Below are 23,830 nucleotides of genomic sequence, written 5' to 3' on the forward strand. Positions count from 1 at the left end.
GTTGGATTGTTCTCTCCCTTTTTTATTCTATCAGCTAGTATTTGCAGACACTAGTCTTGTTTATGTGCTCCCTTTGGCTCTTAGTCCTATCATTATGATCAATTGTGAACAGAAATTGATCACTGGGACTAGTGAGATGGCATTGGTACATGCCACCTTGATGGGATTGAATTGGAATCCCCTGGCATGTTTCTAACTCTACTGTTTGAGGTAAGTCAGCTTGAGCATGTCCCGAATTGCACATCTCTTCCCTCTCTTATTCCCACTCTTATATTTAAAAGCAATCACTTTTCAGTTCAGTTTCAACACTTGAGAATAACTGTGTATTGATTACAGTACTCAACCAAAAGTTTTAAGTAGAAAAAAAAATATTAAGAGGGATAAAGTATTAAGTTGTTCATCAATAGTCAGGGCAAGGGCTGATCAAGTCACCATTTCTCATAGTGTTCATTTCACTTTAACAGGTTTCCTTTTTGGTGCTCGGTTAGTTGTCACTGATCAGGGAGAACATATGATATTTGTCTCTTTGGGACTGGCTTATTTCACTCAGCATAATGTTCTCCAAATTCCTAACAGGGATCACTTTGCAGTTAAAATTTAAACACCTAAGAATAATTGTGTGTTAATTACAGAGTTCAACCAATAGTACTAGAACAAAACAAAATACTAAAATGGATAAAGTGTTACATTGTACATCAACAGTCAGGACAAGAGCTGATCAGGTCACTGTTTCTCATAGTGTCCATTTCACTTCAACAAGTTTCCCCTTTGGTGTTCAGTTAGTTGTCGCCGATCAGGGAGAACATATGATCTTTGTCCCTTTGGGACTGGGTTAATTCACTCAGCATGATGTGTTCCAAATTCCTCCATCTTGTTGCAAATGATCGGGTTTCGTTGTTTTTGACTGCTGTATAGTATTCTATAGAGTACATGTCCCATAATTTCTTTATCCAGTCTACCGTTGATGGGCATTTGGGTTGGTTCCAGGTCTTAGCTATTGTGAATTGAGCTGCAATAAACATTAAGGTGCAGACAGCTTGTTTGTTTGCCGAATTAATTTCCTTTGGGTAAATTCCAAGGAGTGGGATGGCTGGGTTGAATGGTAGGGTTATATTCAGGTTTCTGAGGAATCTCCAGACTGACTTCCATAGTGGCTTAACCAGTTTGCATTCCCACCAACAGTGGGTTAGTGTCCCTTTCTCCCCACATCCTCTCCAGCATCTGTTGTTGGTAGATTTCTGAATGTTATCCATTCTAACGGGGTGAGGTGAAACCTCATTGTGGTTTTGATTTGCATTTCCCTGGTGGCTAGTGACCTTGAACATTTTTTCATGTGCCTGTTGGCCATTTGGATTTCCTCTTTTGAAAAATGTCTATTGAGGTCCTTGGCCCATCTCTTAAGTGGGTTGTTTGTTTTGATGTTGTGGAGTTTCTTGATTTCTTTGTAGATTCTGGTTATCAACCCTTTATCTGTTGCATAGTTTGCAAATATTTTTTCCCATTCTGTCAGTTGCCTCTTCACTCTCCTGACTGTTTCTTTTGCAGTACAGAAACTTCTCAATTTGATGCAATCCCAAATGTTAATTTTGGTTTTGATTGCCTGTGCTTTTGGGGTATTTTCTAAGAAGTCTTTGCTAGTACCTATATCTTTTAATTCCATTCTTCATGTATACAGTGAAATATACGAATCTTCAGCATCCAGCTAAAATTCAACATCATACCTGTGCAACCACTCTCAAATCAAAATACGGTATTTCCAGCCTCCCAAAAGCCTTTCTTGTTTTCCCTCCAAAGGTGATAATCCTCAAAAGGTCAAGATTATTCTGATATCGATCTATCTATACTATTTTTCCAGATTTGCAACTTTATATGAAGGAATCATAGAATGTACAGTTCTGTGCCATTTTTCAATCAAATGGTTTAAATTAGATTTCAACAGCCTAGGTATTTGAGCACAGATTAAAGGATTTTAAGGGAAGGATAAAGACTTTATTGCAATGTGTAACCCCTGAGTTATGACAATAGTATCTCGGTGTTCACAGAGGTTCAGTTGACCATCCAAAAGAATGTCTTCTATTAGTCATTCATGGCTACTCATTTTTTAAAAGAAGATTAGCATAAAACAGGGGTTCTCATAGTATGGTCTGTAGATCAGCAGCAATTAACATCACCTAAAAATGTGTTGGAAATGTCAATTCTCCAGTGACTCTACACAGAAGGCTGCAGATCTAGCAATCTGCGTTTTGTGGTGCAGGTTAAAGTTTAAGAACCACTGGCTTAAAATATTCCTTCTATCCAGTCACCTTTCTGTGTGATTGAAACTTCCTTCAGAAGCAAAAGCATCATCAGATCCCTCCCAGCATCCAGGCACTTTTCTCCTCATCCCCTCTGTGTTGCTCCATGAATCCCTGGTGGGACCTAATGCTACTGGAAATGAAGTGTCAGGTTCTCCTAACATCAGGTCACTCTTCAGATGCAGAATACACAAAATGAAGACAACTTTTGCTAATTTTGACTATTTCAAGGTAGAACTTATATAATACTACACTAAAAAACCAACAAATCAAGAAACCATTGTCTTGGTTCATGTTCTGTTGCTATCACAGGATACCTAGGGCTGTATACTTTTAAACAGGTCTACTAAGCTTACAGTCCTGGGGGTTCGAGAGCATAGTGCCAGCATTCACTTAGTTCTGGTGAGGGCCTTGGTACAGATGGCATCACAATGGCAGGAGCATTGCAGAAGCAATCACATGAAAGACTGGAAGAAAAAGACATTCAGGGGACATGTCAGATTCAGCTACAATCACCAGTCTCAAGGGACTTTGCAAACGATTAAGAATTCCCTAAGAAAATTAAGAATTCATTAAGAAAAGCATTAATTCCTCTTAAAGACCTAATCACCTCCCATTAGACCTCACCTCTTTTTTTTTTTTTTTTTAGAAAACATTTTTTTTTTTAGTCACTGTGTACTTACTCCTCATGTGGGATCTCTGTCCTTAATGTGTTGTCCAATGTGAATTAATGCTATAACTAGTACTCAAACAGTATTTTACACTTTGTGTTTCTGTGTGGGTGCAAACTGATGAAATCTTTACTTAATATATACTAAATCAATCTTCTGTATATAAAGATAATTGAAAATGAATCTTGATGTGAATGGAATGGGAGAGGGAGTGGGAGATGGGAGGGTTGCGAGTGGGAGGGAAGTTATGGGGGGGAGCCACTGTAATCCATAAACTGTACTTTGGAAATTTGTATTTACTAAATAAAAGTTAAAAAAAGAAAAAAATTTATTTTTATTTATTTGAAAGAGTTACAAAGAGAGGCAGAGGCATAGAGAGAGTAAGAGGTCTCCCATCTGCTGGTTCACTCCCCAGATGGCCACAAGGGCCGGAGCTGTGCTGATCTGAAGCCAGGAGCCAGGAGCCAGGAGCCAGGGGCTTCTTACAAGTCTCCCACGCGGGTGCAGGAGCCCAAGGACTTGGGCCATCTTCTACTGTTTCCCAGGCCATAGCAGATAGCTGGATCGGAAGTGAAGCAGCTAAGACTAGAACCGGCTAGGCCTCACCTCTTAAGTGGTCCACTGCCTCTGAACATTTCTACTGGAGACCAAGCTTCCAGCACATGTACCCTCGAGGACACTCTGAAATCATATCTGAACTACAGCACCTACCTTCTCACCCAAGAGGAGCAAGAATGAAAAAAAAGGAAATCAATTCTGTCAAAAAGTCTATGGCTCAATGAATCTAAGTCATCTTCTGGGTTTTATAATTTAGAAGAGACAGTCTCTAAGTCTTGTTGTAAAGCAGTAAAAAGGAATCCTGGAGCTTTGCTAACTTAAGCACAATTTGAATTGCATAAGACCTTCCAGAAGTTAGTGAGAGGGACCAGTGCTATGACTCAACAAGTTAAGCTACCACTTGTGATGCTGGCATCCATTTTGCATGCCAGTTCAAGTCTCAGCTGCTCCACTACCTATCTATCTCCCTGCTAATGCACCTGGGAAAGCAGCAGAAGATGGCCCAAGTCCTTGGGTCCCTGCCACCCATATGGGAGACCCAGATAGAGTTCCAGGCTCCTGGTTTTGACCTGGCCCAGGCCAGAACAAATGTGGCCATTTGGGGAGGGAACCAGCAGATGGAAGCTCTCTATCTCTCTCTCTGTAACTCTGCCTTTCAAATAAAGTAAGATAAATCTTAAAAAAGAAGTAGTAGTAGTAGTAGTAGTAGTAGTAGTAGTAGTAGTTAGTGGGAGAGGAGCCAGGCTGTAGGGAAAAAAAAGACAAGAGGTTCTCACAGTGCAGTCCTATACCCAGAGGCATACTTCAAAGAAAAAGAGAAGAGTTCCACCTCACCCCGGTTAGAATGGCTCACATCCAGAAATCTACCAACAACAGATGCTGGCGAGGATGTGGGGAAAAAGGGACACTAACCCACTGTTGGTGGGAATGCAAACTGGTCAAGCCACTATGGAAGTCAGTCTGGAGATTCCTCAGAAACCTGAAGATAACCCTACCGTTCGACCCAGCCATCCCACTCCTTGGAATTTACCCAAAGGAATTTAAATTGGCAAACAAAAAAGCGGTCTGCAGCCTAATGTTTATTGCAGCTCAATTCACAATAGCTAAGACCTGGAACCAACCTAAATGCCCATCAACGGTAGACTGGATAAAGAAATTATGGGATATGTACTCTTTAGAATACTATACCGCAGTAAGAAACAACGAAATCCAGTCATTTGCAACAAAATGGAGGAATCTGGAACACATCATGCTGAGTGAAATAAGCCAGTCCCAAAGGGACAAATACCATATGTTCTCCCTGATCGGTGACAACTGACTGAACACCAAAAAGGAAACCTGTTGAAGTGAAATGGACACTATGGGAAACGGTGACTTGATCAGCATAGCCCTGACTGTTAATGAACAACTTAATACATTATCCCTCTTAGTAGTTTTTTTGTCTGTTCTACTTAATATGACTGGTTTAATTCTGTAATTAATACACAGTTATTCTTAAGTGTTGAAAATTAACTGAAATGTGATCCCTGTTAAACATAAGAGTAGGAATAAGAGAGGAAAGAGATATATAATTTGGGACATGCTCAAGCTGACTTGCCCCAAATGGTAGAGTTAGAAACATACCAGGGGACTCCAATTTAATCCCATCAAGGTGGCATGTACCAATGCCATCTCACTAGTCCAAGTGATCAATTTCAGTTCACAATTGATCATAATGAAAGGACTAAGAGTCAAAGGGAGCACATAAGCAAGTCTAGTACCTGCTAACACTAACCGATAGAATAAATAAAGGGGAGAGTGATCCAACATGGGAAGTGAGATACTCAGCAGACTCATAGAATGGCAGATGTCCTGAATGGCACTCTGGCCTCAGAGTCAGCCCTAAAGGCATTCAGATCTGGCTGAAAAGCCCATGAGAGTATTTCAGGCATGGAAAGCCAAGACACTCTGGCAAAAGATCTCTGTGAGTGAGATCTCAGTGGAAAGAACAGGTCTTCAAAGAAGGAGGTACCTTTCTCTGAAGGGAGGAGAGAACCTCCACTTTGACTATGACCTTGTCTAAACAAGATAAGAGTCGGAGAACTCAGAGGGCTTCCATAGCCTTGGAAACTCATGACTGGAGCATAGGGAGATTGCTGATGCCATAGACAGGAGTGTCAATTGGTAAAGTCAACAACAGGAGTCACTGTGCACTTACTCCTCATGTAGGATCTCTGTCCTTAATGTGCTGTGCATTGAGATTTAATGCTATAACAAGTACTCAAATAATATATTTCACTTTGTGTTTCTATGGGGGTGCAAACTGTTGAAATCTTTACTTAATGCATACTAAACTGATCCTCTGTAAAAAAAAAAAAAAAAGAAAAAAAAGAAAAGAAAAGAAACTATCAACTCCCAACTTGACTCTCACTGGGATTAAACATGACAATAGGTCTGATCTGATTTCATCATCATTAAAAAAAAATCATCTATTATTTTTCACTTTATGTTTCTGTGTGGGAGCAAACTGTTGAAATCCTTACTTAATGTATACTAAGCTGATCTTCTGTATATTAAGATAATCGAAAATGAATCTTGATGTGAATGGAAGGGGAGAGGGAGTGGGAAAGGGGAGGGTTGTGGGTGGGAGGGACGGTATGGGGGGGAAGCCATAGTAATCCATTATTCGTACTTTGGAAACGTATATTCATTAAATAAAAGTTAAAAAAAAAAAAAGAGAAGAGAAGGACTCTTAAGCTTGTGTCACAGCCATGCTGTTTAGGAACTGCTTAAATTTTATCAAGTAATTTTCAGTCACACAATGCATTACCTGGAGGAATGATCAATTTTTTAAAAATCATTTTGTTTAATTTTTAAGATTTACTAATTTATTTGAAAGGCAGATTGATAGAGAAAGGGAGGGACAGAATGAGAGAGATCTTCCATCTGCTGGTTCACTCTCTAAATGCCCACAACAACCAGGGCTGGGATACAGTTAAACCAGGAACCAGGAACTCCATCTGGGTCGCCAATGGTAGTGGAAGGAACTCAAGCTCTTGGGCCATTATTCACTGCCTCTCTGCTGTATTAACAGGAAACTGGATTGGAAGTGGAGGTAAGACTCAATCTCAGGCACTCTGATATGGGGTGTGGACATCCCAAATAGTTGTTTAAACCCCAGGCCACAATGCCTACCTCTATTTAAAATTTTTGATAGACCTCATTTGTGCCTGCGCAGTACTGATGCTCACATACTCAGCATCCTGTGTGATGTACCACATACCAATGAAGAGGACATGGCTAGGACAGCTGCTTCTGGCACTGCTCCACCCATTCAGATATATACAAATCAAACAACCATTATGGCAATGTCAAATAACTCCCAGAATGCTCCAGCTGCCCCAGTCCAACCAATGACACCAATGCCACCAACAAGGCAGATGGCAATGCCCCACAGTCAACAACAGCCAGTCTCCTCATGATCTCAGTTTCTCTTTTACATCTCTATGATTAAGAGAACCAGGCCAAGAAACACCAATATTTGCCCATCTTGTAAACTCAATCCAAATGGTGACTGGAATTCTCATGTGGCAAGGAAGAAAGAGATCCTAATTGAATCTGCTAATTCCATGCCTTGTTTGGTAGATGCAGAAAGTGCTGGGAATCTTGCATTTGAAGGACATGTGAAGAGTTTGACCAGATGATGAATGCCAATATAAAATCTGTTGAAACTTTATGTTTAAGTTGAAACTTTATGTTTAAGTTGAAGAGAGACAACATTCAAAATTAAAGACATGATTTTCTTGAATGTGTTCTAGAAATTTATGAACACTTAAAACTCTATCTTGAAAATAAGAATAGATTTTTGTCTTACCTCAAGATAAAGCAGAGGATGGAGAATGGAGAATCAGTTTCATTCGGTTCATTAACTGTGTAAGATTATGATTGGTTCTAAATTTTGACTATTATGAACAGTACTACTATAAACATGGTGGTGCAGGTATCTTCTTGACACATTGTGTTCAAGTCTTTTGGATATAAACCCAGTAGTAGGATTTCTGGATCATATGGAATGTCTATTTCTAGTTTTTTAAAGAAGAAATCTCTATACAATTTTCCACAGTGTCTGTACTAATTTACATTTCCACCAACAGTAATATGTCTTCCCCTTTCTCTACATCCTCCCCAGCATTTATAACTCTCTATGTTTTTGGATTTTAACTGTTCTGACAGTGGTGAGGTGATATCTCATTGTGATTTTGATTTGCATTTTCTTTTCTGATTGCTAGTGATGTTGAGCATTTTTTCATATACTTGTTGGTCATTTGTATTTCTTCTTTTGAGAACTGTCTGTAGAAGTCCTTTGCCCATTTTTCAACTGTACTGGTTTTTTGTTGTTGTTGTCATTGAGTTTTTTAAGTTGTTAATATACTTAGGTTATTAATCATTTGTCCAATAGTTAGTTTGCAAATATATGTTCCCATTCTGTTGGCTGTTTGTTCACTCTTGATCATTTCCTTTGTTGTGCAAAACCTTCTGAGTTTGATATAGTTCCCTTTGCTTAGTTTTGCTTTTGTCGCCTGTGCTTTGGGTGTCTTTTCCAAGAAGTTATCCTCTATACCAATGTCTTAAAGTGTTTCGCCTACATTTTCTTACAGCAACTTCATAATCTTAGGTCTTAAGTTTAGGTCTTTGATCCATTTTGAGTTGATTTTTGTATATGGTGAGAGACATAGGTCTATTTCATTCTTACATATCCAGTTTTGCCAGCGCTATTTTTTGAAGAGATTATCTTTACTCAACTGTACATCTGAGCACTGTCTGCCTTTCAAATGAATAGATGAATCTTTTTTTAAACAGAACTATAAAGGTGAATGACAGGGAACATTTAAAGAAAGGAAGGACAAACAGATGGACGAAAGAGAGAAGTGATTGAATGAGAAAAATAAAAATTGTAACTTATGTACTTGTACATCTCTATTTGGTACTGTACAAGATTTCAACATATATACACAACATAAACCAATAAAGGCAGGCAACTAGCTTTTCCATGGCCTTACTTTTTCTTTGCATTTGGAAACTACCACCTCCTTTCTTCTTGTTCTTTGCATAGTGTATAATACCCTAGTGTGAACTATGTTCACCCTACTATACTGTGGAACACTAGAACTTGTTCCTTCTATACCATGTGCTTTCTCTGATACGTGGAAGTTTAGAAAAAAAATCCTATATTTGAACTTAGAATGGTGATTGCTAGAGGCTAGGAAAGTTAAGCTGAGGCATAGAAAGAGGCTGGATAAGTTCTAGTGTCCCTCAGTACAATGAGCCAAATTTGATTTCTTAAAGCAAACTCATAAGGAAGGGGGGATTATCAAAAGGATATATAGAATTTTCTTTGCATAAAAAATATGCTATTTTTTGTAGAAATGAATTACATTGGGTCCAGCATTGTAGCATAACAGGTTAAGCTGCCACCTGCAATGCTGGCATCCCATATGGGCACTGATTCAAGTCCTGGCTGGTTCCAGTGAATAACCACATTTGTAAAATCCAATATTTGAAACTCACACTGATTCTAACAACTTGAATCCTCCTGTATAGAAGAGAAACAAACTTTACTTTTTTTTATCTATTTCTTCTTCTTTTCTCAACATGAAATAAGGACTTTGAGACAGGTCATTTGTAGAGTAGCTTTTGACACCACATTCATAATTTGTAGGACTGGATGTAGGAAGCCAGGAACCATAATTATCCAAGGTCCTGGGGAAACCTTTTAGCCAATCCTGCTGCTTCTATTGGGAGAGAAGGTAGTAAGAAGCCAAAGTCAAGCACAGAGTAAAGACTGAGGCGAACTTATTGGCTTACTTCTAAGCATAGCACAATATTCAGAGTTATACATACTACTTAGCATTATAAGTAATAAATAGATCTATGTGATCAAACAGACTAAAACAATGTCATTCCAGTATATGGGTCAGTTTAATAACTATATTATAGAAGCATGAAAACTAAACTTCTATGCAGGTTATACAAAAATAGTCACTAAAATTGCCCCAAACTGTTGTGTAATGTAAAGGAGCTGATCTGTTGTCTATATATAGACACAGGTTTTTTTCGCACTGTCTTAATTTTTTGTGACTATTACTGATCATTGTAGAGGAAGTGAAACCATTCCCAGACACATGAGGTATTGCTGAAACCATAGTAATTTACAGCAAAATTAGCTGACCACATCTTTCTAAATACTGTAAGCTCTAAGTCATGCATTAAAGTTCAAAGGGTTCTTATTTTTCTTCCTCTTTTGCAGGAAATTTGGAATTAATTAACTTATAGTCTCATATTTTAGATATTTGAGGTAGGAATGAACATAGCTGATAGTGAGTTTTTAAAAAAAAAATAGAGCAAAAGTACCATTCAGTGACCTGGATAGAAGTACAAGGAACAAGCATTACTGGACAGGGAGCTCTGAGTACCTACTCTGCTTGCAGCTTCTTCAGAGACATTGCCCAGAGTGCCTTCCTCATCAGAATTCACCATGCTGACAGGCACAACATGAACTGCTACTGGGACCACAGATAATAAGTTCACAAAGCAATGTCTCACACATCACATGCAGGGACTGGCAAATGGTCTCTGGAACATGGACATAAATGGTCTGCCCAACAGAAACGCACTATATTCAAGTGTGGTTGTTCAACACATTGAATCCTCTCATACAAGCTGTGTTAATGTGAGTAAGAGGGAAAGCCAGTAGAGGTGGAAAGATTTCCATTACAAGCACACTTTAAAAGTTGAGTTCTGAGGCCGGTGCTGTGACATAGCAGGTAAAGCCGCCGCCTGCAGTGCTGGCATCCCAAATGCATGCCAGTTAGAGTCCCGGCTGCTCCACTTCTGATCCAGCTCTCTGCTATGGCCTGGGAAAGCAGTAGAAGATGGCCCAAGTCCTTGGGCCCCTGCACCTGCAAAGAAGACACGGAAGAAGCTCCTGGCTCCTGGCTTCAGATTGACAAAGCTCCGGCCATTGCGGCCAATTTGGGGAGTAAACCAGTGGATGGAAGACCTCTCTCTCTCTCTCTCTGCCTCTCCTTCTCTCTGTGTGTGTGTGTAACTCTGACTTTCAAATAAATAAATAAACCTTAAAAAAATAAAAGTTGAGTTCTCCCTATGGATATATATCCAAAGGAAGTAATATCTGAATATTGAGAAAATGTCTACACTCCCATATTCATTGCAACATTATTCACAATTGTTGATGTATGGAATCAGCCTAAGAATCTGTTAAAGGACTAATGGATGTAGAAAATGTGGTACATATATGTATGGACACACTCCCAGTGGAAAAGCAGAAGGAAATCCTGCCATTTGTGACAATGTGAATGAACATGAAGGATATTATGCTACATGAAATAAGTCAGACACAGAAAGACAGGTACTATGTGATCTCACTTACATATGGTATCTTAAAAAGTCAAACTCATAAGAGCTGTGAGTTGAATGATGTTTTCCTGGGGTGGAGGGAAGGGGAAATAAGGAAAGATTGGTCAAAGGTACCTAGTCTCAGTGAAGCAAGATGCATGAGTTCCAGAGATGTAACCGACAGCATGCTGGTTACAATTAACCATTCTGAATTGTACACTTGAAATATTATAGACCTTAAGTGCTCTCAGCCCCAAAATAAGAAGAGGAGGAGGAAAGGAAAGGAGGGAGGGAGGGAGAGAGGGAGGGAGGGAGGGAGAGAAGGAGGGAGGGAGAGAGGGAAGGAGGGAGGGAGGAAGATTTCTGGAAGGAAGGAAATAGTAACTATGTGAGGTGTGATAGACATGTTAATTAGTTAGATTGGAATGATCAATTCTCAATATATAAGTATATCAAAACATTGAGTTGTATGCTTTAAATATATATCATTCTTAGTAGTCAATTATTCCACTTTATGAAATAAAAAGTTAAGTTACTCCTTGAATAAAAAGTTAAAGTAGGGAGTAACCATGCCCATTTTTAAGGAGTCAATTAGCACAAGAACCTTTGACTATGAAGTAAGACTGGGTGCAAGGCTATGCTGAAAACTCGGGAGAAGAAGATGGTAAGGATCCAAGTGGAACTTCACTTGCTAGCTGTTTAAATATTTAGAAATTACATACTAAGTAATGCTCATAACTCAGCTCTTACTCTCTCTCAAAGTCCTGCTGCTTATGACCTAGATGTGGCCCTCGCAGATTGGAGGCCAATGTTGTGTAGATTCCTCCCTCCCTTCCCATTCACCACATCCCTCCACTACATCCCACCCATTCTCCAATTCCCAACCTCCAGGCCAAAAGCCAGTAAGGCTAAGCATGGATGTGGTAAGGCAGGCCGTCTGGAAGCTGGGCTGTGGTTAGGACATGATGGCACATCTGGCCCAGATCAAATGTAGAATGAGAACTTAAAAATTATAAGGACTTATAAGTCACCTCCTGCAATGCTTTGCTTTTCTGACTTCAGATTTCTATGTAGGTCTAAGAAACCCTTCAAATTATGTGATCCCAACAGAGAGGAGCAAGGGAACAAAGCTATTGCATCTGCACAGACACCCACTCTATGTGATGCTGCCACCAGATACAATTTTAGGATGTGTCAGTATTGAATAGAACAAGCAAAGTTTCTTAAAGTGAAAGTACTCTCTCAGGAGGAGAGAGGACAGGCTGGGGTGGTGATGGTGGGGGAAGCATCTTCCCAGAATGTCTGAGGAAATTTATAATCTTGATAATCTTATAATGATGGGGTGGGCTATCCATGAGATAGGGAGTAGAGTTCTAGGAATAATGCAGGGTTCTTCTGGAGTTGGGTGCCTACTATTCCTTCCCTAACAAGGTTCTTTCAGAACTGTCATGGTGATTTTGGAAGTACAAGTCATAACCACATCCACAATGTTAATGATATTACCATGAGCCCTGGGTTAATTAAGGTAACAATATTTGTAATGTGGCTGCCTTATGTGGAATATTGTCCAACCTTGTAGCTATTGAGTTCTTATGAGATGGAAAGTACTTAGAACCTTACAAGACAATGGGGCTCCACTCACATGTAGCTGTTTGCCTACTCTAACAAGTTGACTCTCCCATAATCCACAGACCCACACTGCCACACTCAACGTTGTTTGCACTAACAGCCAGTTCAGCTTGTGCATTCTTACTTAATGCTCTTCACTCACCAAGGTGGTAAATTCTTTAAAAAATTCTTCTTGTGGTATTGAATAGAAAGAAAGTATGTTTTCAGGGACTGGTGCTATAGTACAGTGGGTTAAGCTGCCACCTGTAACGCCAGAATCCCATCTGAGTGCCAGTTAGAGTCGTGGCTGTCCCACTTCCTATTCAGCTCTTGGCTAATGCACCTGGAGAAAGCAGTGGAGGGAGGCCAGACTACCTGGGCCCCTGTCACCAATGAGGGGGATCTGGAAGGTGTTTCAGGCTCTTGATTTTGGACTGGCACAGCCCTGGCTGTTGCCACCGTCTGGGGAGTGAACCAGACTGGCACAGCCCTGGCTGTTGCCACCATCTGGGGAGTGAACCAGTAGCTCGCTCTTGCTCTCTCTCTCTCCCCTCTCTCTCTTTCTCCCCTCTTAAATAAACATATCATTGAAAAAGATTACAGTTTCTATTGTCAAAGATCTTTGGGGAAAAAAATGAAGTATGCTTTCAGTGTTTTTGATATGTATGATATTCTTTTCCTTTTTTTTTTTTTTTTTTTTTTTTTTTGACAGGCACAGTGGACAGTGAGAGAGACAGAGAGAAAGGTTTTCCTTTGCCGTTGGTTCACCCTCCAGTGGCCGCCGCGGCCGGCGTGCTGCGGCCGGCGCACTGCGCTGATCCGAAGCCAGGAGCCAGGTGTTTCTCTTGGTCTCCCATGGGGTGCAGGGCCCAAGCACTTGGGCCATCCTCCACTGCACTCCTGGGCCATAGCAGAGAGCTAGCCTGGAAGAGGGGCAACCAGGACAGAATACAGCATCCCAACTGGGACTAGAACCCGGTGTGCTGGCGCCGCAAGGGGGAGGATTAACCTATTGAGCCACGGCGCCGGCCGATATGTATGATATTCTAAAGTATAGAGCCTGACTGTCCTATTTGGAGGATGCTGTTGGCGGTGTATTTGCAGAGCTTCGACCTGTCCTCCTCATGCTGTAGGTGTCCTCACTGTGGACTTCCATTGACCAGGGTTTCCCTGTCACCACCACCAGAAAGCACCCAATTTCATGCACTAGATCGTAACAAAGGAGATATCTCTCCTACTCAGCTTGCTTATATCCATGTGTAAATAAGATTACACTCACACATAAATAAGGCTTTCATTTTCTGTTCTATACACTGAATTACAGTCTTGGTGAAATATAGAAAAGAGAATAGGCAATTATAACGCCAAAAGGAGAATGCTTGCACCTATCCTAAACCTGGGATCATGGAAGTCTTCTCAGGTGGAGTTACACTTACAATGAGATTTGAAGTTTAAAGAAGGAGTGAATTGGCTTTCTAAGAATGATGTATACCATGGCCAAAAACAAAGAGGATGGCATCTTCAAGGAATTGAAAGAAAGCTGGATTGATGGAATGGGCTGGGGAGGCGGGAGAATGGAGGGCCAACTGAGAGAGGTGGGGCTAGGGGAGTAGGTGGATGCCTGTGTAAGATCTGGTGGATAATTGTAAGCAAAATTGAGGAATCTGAGGAAAACTCTAAGCATGAATAGGAATAATTGAGTTTTAAGCAAGAAAGTGACATGTTGTTGAATAAGGAGCAAGTTGCCACATTTGACTCTTTCCCAAACAAAAGTCCAAGACCACTGGGTGATTTTGATGTTTGATGTATGTTTGCATTTTTGACTAACTTAGAAATAATTTGTAATTTTTAGTAAATTATTAGTAAAAGAAAGTAATGGATTTGTCCAAAGTATAGAGCAAGGGGCTGGCACTGTGGCACAGGTTGATTCTCTGCCTTCAGCTCCGGCATCCCATATGGGCACCAGTTCTAGTCCTGGCTGCTCCTCTTCTGATCCAGCTCTCTGCTGAGGCCTGGGAAAGCAGTGGAAGATGGCCCAAGTGCTTGGGCCCCTGCACCCACACAGGAGACCAGGAAGCAGCTCCTGGCTCCTGGCTTTGGATCAGCGCAGCTCTGGCTGTTGTGGCAATTTGGGGTGTGAACAAGCGATGGAAGACCTCTCTGTCTCTCCCTCTCACTGTCTGTAACTCTACCTCTCAAATAAATAAATAAAAATCTTTTAAAAAAACAAAGTATAGAGCAAGAGGAAGCAATATTTTGATCTGTTACAGTTAATGATCTAAGCAAAATGAACTGACTAAAAATATCTCCTGGAAAACAAACAAGGATTTCAAATTCTATAGTCTTTTTTGCAGTGGTTTTTTGAATCATCTATATGAATTTGTACTGGAAGACTTTATGTATATCTTATCTGATCAGTTTTTTTCTTCCTGGAAGATAATTCTTTCCCATTAAAAATCACCCTGAAAATTCAGAAGCTAGATATGCGTGGAGGAATAGCTTCTGTTCACTTCTAGTTAACCAGCAACTCCCATGTATATTGTAAATAGATCCTTCAGATTATTATTTTAGGTGAAGCGTAGCTTTAGGCTGTTGGAGAAAGAAAAGATGCATTCCCCAATCTCAAAGACTTATGATGTAGCCAGGGTGGCAGAGAAGATAAAAGGAGAGAAGTTCAAGAGGTCAACAAGGCAACATGCAAGCAGGTGTCTCTGTGTGGTCTGCCAGCACTCACTGGGTCAGAATCTCTAAAGGTATAACCTGGAATCTGCATTTTAAAAAATAGTTATTTGTTTATTTGAAAGGAAGGATGATTGAGAAAGAGAGAGAGAGACAGAGACAGAGAGACAGAGAGAGAGACCTTCCACCTGCTATTTCACTCCCCAAATGGCTGCAGGTTTGAGACAGGCCAAAGCCAGAAACCAGGAACTCCATCTGAGTTTCCCATATGAGTAGCAAGACTGAAGTGCTTGCGGCATCATCTGGGTTTCTCACATGGATGGCAAGGGCCCAAGAACTTGAGGGTCTCATCTGCTACTTCCCAGGCACTTTGGCAGAAAGCTGAATCAGATGTGAAACAGCTGGGAATAGAACTGGAACTCTGATATGAAATGCTGGTATTGCAAGCAGCAGCTTAGCCACTCTGTCACAATGTCGGCCCCATGGAATCTGCATTTTTAATAAGGGCCCATTCAAGAAACACATTACAATTTGAAAGCTTATTAAAAATGTTGCACAGAATGAAAGGAGAGAAATGAAGATTTCATTTCCCTGTCGATAGAAGGAGAGCCCAAATGCTAATGACAGTTCAGCCAAGATGGCGAAACCACTGACTTTCATGGAAGCAACTCCCCTCCTTTGGAACGCCATGTTTTCTAATTGCGGGTAATCCTTCCATATGGGGCACCCTTTACTGTGGTCCCCTCAATGGGACCCATAATGAGGTGTGACCATGACTCTGTCAGTACACAGAACAGGGCCAAGTAGATACCCAACAGCATTCCATTCGTCTCTGCTCAGTTTTGCTCAGCATGTCCTCATGTTCCTCCCATGGATTGCATTCTAGGAACATGAATGACTCACTCGATGTCTTCAAACACACTTGTCCTACCATGGCTGTGTCCAGAAGTAGCTTGAAAAGGCTGGCAGTTTCACTTCCTGGCAGGGTGGTGAGGGAGTCACATTCTTTTTTTTTTTTTTTTTTAACTTTTATTTAATGAATATAAATCTCCAAAGTACAGCTTATGAATTACAATGGCTTCCCCCCCATAACGTCCCTCCCACCCGCAACCCTCCCCTTTCCCACTCCCTCTCCCCTTCCATTCACATCAAGATTCATTTTCGATTCTCTTTATATACAGAAGATCAGTTTAGTATACATTAAGTAAAGATTTCAACAGTTTGCTCCCACACAGAAACATAAAGTGAAAAATAATAGATGATTTTTTTTTAAATGATGATGAAATCAGATCAGACCTATTGTCATGTTTAATCCCAGTGAGAGTCAAGTTGGGAATTGATAATTTCTTCTTCTTTTTTTTTTTTTTTTACAGAAGATCAGTTTAGTATACATTAAGTAAAGCTTTCAACAGTTTGCACCCCCATAGAAACACAGAGTGAAATATACTGTTTGAGTACTCGTTATAGCATTAAGTCTCAATGTACAGCACGCTAAGGACAGAGATCCTACATGAGGAGTAAGTGCACAGTGACTCCTGTTGTTAACTTTACAAATTGACACTCTTATTTATGGCCTCAGTAATCTCCCCATGCTCCAGTCATGAATTTCCAAGGCTATGGAAGCCCCTTGAATTCTCCGACTCTTATCTTGTTTAGACAAGGTCATAGTGAAAGTGGAGGTTCTCTCCTCCCTTCAGAGAAAGGTATCTCCTTCTATGAAGACCTGTTCTTTCCACTGGGATCTCACTCACAGAGATCTTTCATTTAGGTTTTTTTTTTTTTTTTTTTTTTTTTTTTGCCTGAGTGTTTTGGCTTTCCATGCCTGAAATACTCTCATGGGCTTTTCAGCCAGATCAGAATGCCTTTAGGGCTGATTCTGAGGCCAGAGTGCTGTTTAGGACATCCGCCATTCTATGAGTCTGCTGAGTGTGAGGGAGTCATATTCTAAGAACATGAGGATGAGAAAGTCAAGCAAGCTCATTACCTCCAGTCCAGTCAGCGGGGTTAGGTTATGGAGAGAACTCCATCGACCTCCAACTGCCAGAGAAGGTGGTGTGGCCTTAAAGTACCTTAACCCACATGTGAGTGGAACTTTACTTAACACTTGTTGGTTTTACTTACAGCTCAATCTATGTGTTAGAGTAAAAATTACCATGCCCTCTTTAACATGGCACCTTCCAGTCTACAAAAAGTTCTCATGTGAAGTTCAATTATTTTCCATAACCTGAGAAGCCCCTTAGTCCATGAACGTTCAGGTTGACTTGATCACATAATTCAAAAATTTTCACATTGAAGGTCATATTATTTTTCAGGCTTTCTTTCCACCGCCATTTTTCTGCTATCTCAGTAGTTTTCCTCTAGTTTTTCTTCAGCTTTGTTAGGCTGTAGCTATGTCCAGGACTACATGAAATAGTAAAAGATCTTTTGAATAAGCACGGAAACTATTTTTACTAGAAATAAGTGTCAATCATTTGCATACTGTGAAGTTTCTAAGTAGAGTAGTTAAGTGCCTGGACTTTAAAGTTACACAGATCAAAGTTTAAACTCTGGTTTTATTTTTTTACTGGCTGTGTTTTTCTCGAAAGTTTTTAACTTCTTTGAGCTGAGTTTTATTCTTCTATAAAAGATAGCTATCTGCTGGTAAGATCAGATGAGATTATGATGTAAGATACTCAGTATAATATGTGGCTCACTGTGTGTGCTTAGAAAATATCAGCTATTTTGTGTGGGTGTTTGGTCTAGCGGTTAAGACATCCTTGCCTTACATTAGTGTGCTAACTCCAGGTTCTTATTAGTTTAGATGCTGGAAACCATGGTGATGTCTCAAATATTTGGGTTTCTGCCACACATGTGGAAGACCTGGGCGAGTCCTGGCTCCTGGTTTTAGCCTGGCCCAGTCCTAGCCATTGCAGGCATTTGAGGAGTGAACGAGTAGATAGGAGGATGCTCTCTTGCTCTCACTCTCTCTCTCCCTTTCTCTCTTTGTCACTCAAATGCATTTTAATTTAATCATTAGACACCAATAATAATAATTTTGTGATTACTAAAGAATGAGATAGAAGTAAAGGGGAAACCCTGCCCTCAAGGGGAAAATACTTTACTTGCCTCCTTTTAGATGGAGACAAAAACAACTTTGTAAATAATCTTACATATGCAACATTCTTAATAAAACCCTGATTTTGTTTTGTTTTGTTTCGTTTGCTTGTTTATAGAAGTTCTCTTATAGTTAAAGCCTCTGAGTTTATGCTGAAGGACCTCTCTTTTTTATCCAACAGGGTCACTGTGCTGTGGGATTATCCAGTTCAGACCTGACACGTTCCCATCATGGATGACCAATAACAGATGTCTGTCAAGAGACCTCAACCGTGTTCCTGGAATTCACTCCTGTGTGGAGAAATAGAAGATACAGGCAGCTATGAAGCATCGTTCCCAGAGATGACTCAGAGGACGTCTGGATTCTTGCTCCTGATTGTGCACCTGAATCCTTCCTGAAATCTAGGGGTGCAGCTTTTCTTTTTTTGACTGTAGAAACTTATTTATTGAATATGTATTTTTTTTTCTTATTTGACAGATAGAGTTAGACAGTGAGAGAGTGAGAAAGGTCTTCCTTCCGTTGGTTCACCCCCCAAATGGCTGCAATGGCCGGAGCTATGCTGAACTGAAGCCAGGAGCCAGGTGCTTCCTCCTGGTCTCCCATGGGGTGCAGGGCCCAAGCACTTGGGCCATCCTCCACTGCCTTCCCAGGCCACAGCAGAGAGCTGACCTGGAAGAGGAGCAATTGGGACTAGAACCCAGTGCCCATATGGGATGCTGGCGCCACAGGCAGAGGATTAACCAAGTGAGCCACGGCGCTGGCCCCTAAATATGTATTATTTCATACACTATGTAGTTTTACATTCATCTTCTCATTTTGATCCTTACAATAATCCTATGAGGTAGGTATTATTACCATCTACAAATGATAAAACAGGTTCAGAAAAGTTAGTTCACTTGGCCAAGGCCCACATAGTCAGCAGTGGTGCTGCAGTTGATCTATTGCTGAAAGCCCATATTCTAGGAGTCGGCTCTGTGAGGAAGTGGGTAAAGCTGCCGCTTGCAGTGCCAGCATCCCATATGGGCACCAGTTCTAGCCCTGGCTGCTCCACTTCCAATCCATCTCTCTGCTATGGTCTGGAAAAGCAGTGGAAGATGGCCCAAGTCCTTGGGCCCCTGCACCCACGTGGGAGACCTGGAAACAGCTCCTGGCTCCTGGCTTCAGATCAGCACAGCTCCAACCATTGCGACCATTTGGAGAGTGAACCAACAGATGAAAGACCTCTTTCTCTCTCTGCCTCTCTGTAACTATGCCTTTCAAATAAATAAATCAATCTTGAAAAGGAAAAAGAAAAAAAGAAAGCCCATGTTCTTTTTATTGTACCCAATTAGGTGAGTCTTGAATAAAGGATAATTTCACTGCCCAATTCTGCAAAGAGCACCTGGGAATGGAGGTTGCTGGCCACACTCACCGCTGGTAGGGTTACATTGAAGCTGACTTGATATTGGTTTTTATTCCACTTGGCTTTTTCCCTGGTTGACCTGCTTGAGCCATTTGCACTCCATTAAGCATTGGCTGCTGCTGGCCTGGAGCTCCTGCCATCTGCACCTGTTGTAGTCCCAAGGCTCCTGCAAGGATGACCCCAGCTCCTGGCTGACCTGGCTGACCAGGACCACTGCTGCCTGAAGGTCTCCAATTGGACAGCCCCTTCCCAAAGGCAACAGCTGCCACCAGGGCATTGGTGTCTGTGGGGTTAAATGTCCGCTTGTTTGGCCAGAGACCTCCACTCTCTGATTCTTGCTCCTCTTTGCTGATTTTCTCCAGAAGGTTTGAGCACATTGTATTCAAGCTCTGGATCTGCTTCTGAGCTGCATCAGCACCAACGCGGGCAGCATGTGTCTTAAGTTGCTTCTCTTTCTCTTCAACCTCAGGGTCAGGCTTGGTTCTTAGATGGTCAGGGACCACCTGATGGCTGAAGATAGGCACCTGTCCTTCAGTCTGCCTCATGAGATCATGATCTCGGTCTGGGGATAACACCAGACGGATGGTGACCTGGGTGCAGGGCAGTGGTGTCTTTTCACGTTTCACAACCTTGTTCAGAGTGTTCAACCACCCAGAGAGCAAGGCAAAACTGTCCTGGACAGAGGGCCAGCTTAGCCTATCATGCTCCAGCTTGTAAATGAAGCTTCCCAGGGAGTTCTTCAGCTCTGCCACTTGCCTCAGCAGTGCATCTAATGATGCCTCAAGCTGCTCTCCCTCCGCATTTTCTTTCAATTCTGTGAACTACCAAGAATCCTTAACCAGCAGCAATGTCTATTGCTTGTACTCACAGGGTCCCAAAAGATACAAAATGGATCAAAAGCCAAGACACAGGACAGAGGTCGCAGCACGGCGGGAGTTGAGCGCACGGCCGGCTCCCCAGGAGCCGGGCATGGAGTATCAGGATGCCGTGCGCATGCTCAACACCCTGCAGACCAACGCCAGCTACCTGGAGCAGGCGAAGCGCCAACTGGGGGACCCCCAGACACAGCTGGAAACCATGGCGCTGTACCTGGCACGGAGCGGCCTGCAGGTGGAGGACCTCGACCGCCTGAACATCATCCACGTCACCGGAACCAAGGGGAAGGGCTCTAGCTGTGCCTTCACTGAACGCATCCTCCGAAACTATGGGCTGAAGACGGGCTTCTTTAGCTCCCCTCACCTGGTGCAGGTGCGCGAGCGGATCCGCATCAACGGGCAGCCCATCAGCCACAAGCTCTTTACCAAGCACTTCTGGCGCCTCTACCAGCGGCTGGAAGAGACCAAGGATGGCAGCTATGTCTCCATGCCTGCCTGCTTCCGCTTCCTCATGCTCATGGCCTTCCACGTGTTCCTCCAAGAGAAGGTGGACCTGGCCATGGTGGAAGTGGGCATCGGCGGGGCCTACGACTGCACCAACATCACCAGGAAGCCGGTGGTGTGCAGCGTCTCCTCGCTTGGTGTGGACCACACCAGCATCCTGGGGGACACGATGGAGAAGATTGCCTGGCAGAAGGGGGGCATCTTCAAGCGTGGTGTCCCGGCCTTCACTGTGCTGCAGCCGGACGGGCCCCTGGCGGTGCTGCGGAATCGAGCCCAGCAGATCTCGTGTCCTCTCTACCTGTGCCCGCCGCTGGAAGCCTTGGAGGACGGAGGGCCGCCGCTGAGCCTGGGGCTGGAGGGGGAGCACCAGCGATCCAATGCCGCCTTGGCCTTGCAGCTGGCCTACTGCTGGCTGCAGCAGCAAGACCACCAGGATGTCGGGGAGCTGATGGCTTGTCCAGGCCCGGCGTCGTACGGCAGCTGCCCCTGGCTCCCGCGTTCCAGCCCACAGCCCGCATGCGCCATGGGCTTTGGGACACGGAGTGGCTGGGCCGCACGCAGGTGTTGCGGCGGGGGCCCCTCACCTGGTACCTGGACGGTGCGCACACCACCAGCAGCGTGCAGGCCTGCGTGCGGTGGTTCCTCGCGGCGCTGCGGCACCGGGAGAGGCAGAGCACTGGCCCTGAAGTGCGAGTGCTGTTCTTCAACTCCACCGGGGACCGGGACCCAGCGGCCCTGCTGAAGGTGCTGCAGCCCTGCCAGTTTGACTGTGCCGTCTTCTGCCCCAACCTGACCGAGGGGTCGCTCACCAGCGATGCAGGTTTTGTGTCGTGTCCAGAATTCTCTGGAAGAATATTCAACATGCAGTTCCAGCCCGCTGACGGTTGTTAGAGCCGAGTCCTGGTTCTCACCCAGGTTTTTTTCTTTTGAACGAAGCAGATAGAAGAGGCCAGCGGGCAGGGCAGAGCGCAACTGCTGTCCTGGAAGAGGTCCCAGCCAAGAAGGTACTGTTTGTGGGAGATGTACATTGTTACCAACTGCATGGAGCTCAGATTCTTTGCACCACAATCATCTGCTATTTTAATTCCATTTTCCACAAACATTTTGAGGGATCCTTGTTCTATATCTGAGTTTTAAAAAAAACGCATTTTTTTTTTTACTGTTTCATGTTTTAAAAAAAAGTTTGACATAGTGTTGTAAAAATGACCGCTCCCGGATTGAAGTGTCACAGTGTATTGCAAAAAAAAAAAAAAAAGCCAGATGACCTGGGTGCAGTGTGATGAAGGAAGGAATGTTTCCTGAAAGAGGCAGATGCAGCAGCAGGTGTCTGTCCAAGTGACACAGCCACTCTCCATCCCCACTCCCACTTCTATCTTTGCTGCCAATGGCTCCCCTTCCCCCTTCCTCTTTTCTCTGCTTGCTGGTTTCTATCCCCTTATAACTCCTGACTCATGGCTTCTGCCCCCCCCCCCCTCGCTGTTTATCCTCACTCATTTCTGCTCTAATACCTGTGGATTCCCTCAAATCTTGGGTTTAAACTCCCCAGGAGAAAGTATCAATTAGGGAGCCAGCCCTGTGCCATAGCGGGTAAAGCCACCACCTTCTTCTAATATGAGCTCTGGTTCAAGTTCCAGCTGTTGGACTCCCCATCCAGTTCCCTGTGTCCAAGTGCTTGGACCCATGCACCAATGTGAGACACCTGGAAGAAGCTTCTAACTCTCTTTCTCTCTCTCTCTCTGCAACTCTGTCTTTCAAATGAATAAATCTTTTTTAAAAAAAGACTGTACCAATTAGTAATTTTGGGGGGAGAGGAGGCAGGGAGGACAGTGTGCAGCCTATTGCAATGGTCCAGAAAAGAGGATATCTGGTCTTGGCCCAGGACTCAGACAATGGGAATGGAAATAAGGCGTTGATGAGGAAGGCAATTGGGTAATTTACTGTACTCAGTGGGGGAGGAAAGAGGAACTGTCAAAAATAATTCTGAAGTTCTAAATTTATGTGATAAAACCAAAAATGGTAATAAATGGGCTTTAAGTTGGTTTGTTAGAGGACGGAAAGGATGAGTTCTGCTTTAGACACACTCATCATTTACGATGGAAAGGGTCAGATCAGTTATTTTAAAATTATCAAATATTTTTAATTTTCATGGGAGCACCCTTCTGCAAATGAAATTTTAAGTGAAAATCCAATATTTACAACTAAATAAAAGTATACTTAGTGAGGGAATGGACAGTACCATTAGATGGGACAGTACCAGAGGCTTCTCAACCAGGCCTCCTTACATTACTTCCCCACCCTAACACTATCTATGGGGACCTCTTAGATGGTTTGGGAAAAATGATTGGAAAATAGCTTCATATTTTTACAGATGAGAAAGCTGATGTTCAAGAGCTCACAGCTGCTCAGTAACAGATCTAGGACCAGAAATCTGGTTTCCTCATGCACAACTCATTAATGGAATGTTTAATGTGTGCCAACCCTGTGCAATGTGCTAAGGCTCCAGTGTGAGATAGACAGACCCAGGTTCTGACACCACAGAACCTACATTCAAGTATACAATGAATGACTCCATTCATAGAGTAATAAATAGAACAGAATGTTGTGGGACAGGGTGGCTGGTGTGTGGCTGAGTGAGGTAAGAGTCAGGAGGAGGCAGCTGGGTGGAGAACCAGGGCAAGTGGGCTCTGAGGAGGAACAGAAATTGCAAAAGACAATGAGGGTGGAATGAGCTTGACATGTCTTGAAGAAAA

At 42.7% G+C, this 23,830-nt stretch overlaps 2 pseudogenes; one reads left to right on the forward strand and one right to left on the reverse strand.

The window, feature by feature from the left end:
* The first annotated feature begins 19,036 nt into the window (after window positions 1-19,036).
* Window positions 19,037-22,257, forward strand: LOC100338790 (folylpolyglutamate synthase, mitochondrial pseudogene; annotated as a pseudogene).
* Window positions 19,648-20,676, reverse strand: LOC100339039 (mediator of RNA polymerase II transcription subunit 8 pseudogene; annotated as a pseudogene).
* Window positions 22,258-23,830: the final 1,573 nt, after the last annotated feature.

Source organism: Oryctolagus cuniculus, chromosome 1, assembly GCF_964237555.1.
Source record: "Oryctolagus cuniculus chromosome 1, mOryCun1.1, whole genome shotgun sequence".
In the NCBI taxonomy this organism is placed as follows: Eukaryota; Metazoa; Chordata; class Mammalia; order Lagomorpha; family Leporidae; genus Oryctolagus; species Oryctolagus cuniculus.